The sequence below is a fragment of the Myotis davidii genome, unplaced genomic scaffold, assembly GCF_000327345.1.
Source record: "Myotis davidii unplaced genomic scaffold, ASM32734v1 scaffold647, whole genome shotgun sequence".
In the NCBI taxonomy this organism is placed as follows: domain Eukaryota; kingdom Metazoa; phylum Chordata; class Mammalia; order Chiroptera; family Vespertilionidae; genus Myotis; species Myotis davidii.
In genome coordinates this window covers 699,356-699,591 of record NW_006298634.1, presented here as the reverse complement: position 1 = coordinate 699,591, position 236 = coordinate 699,356, and the positions used below count along the sequence as shown (strand labels likewise).

The window sequence follows — 236 nt, the reverse complement described above, 5'->3', positions numbered from 1 at the left end:
ATTTTTAAATTATTCAGTAGAGGTGAAATGTGTAATTATTGTATCAGAGTATCCTGTTTACTTCAAAGATGAAAAACCAACTACATAGAAAGAAATCACTTCTGCTAAACTGTGAACCTAAATAGTAGCACAGACATTAAGAAGAAATATGCTACAAAGTGTAGATGCTGATCTACCATGATTTTTCAGGAACCTTTTGATTCTGTGTATAATCATGTAGGGAGAAAACAACACCC

The 236-nt window shown here is 32.2% G+C and overlaps 1 protein-coding gene across 1 annotated transcript in view; it reads left to right on the top strand.

Annotated features, from left to right (window-relative positions):
- TMPRSS15 (transmembrane protease, serine 15) overlaps window positions 1-236 on the top strand; it is a 105,403-nt gene that overhangs the window by 15,425 nt on the left and 89,742 nt on the right. The gene's annotated exons all lie outside the window — the stretch shown is intronic.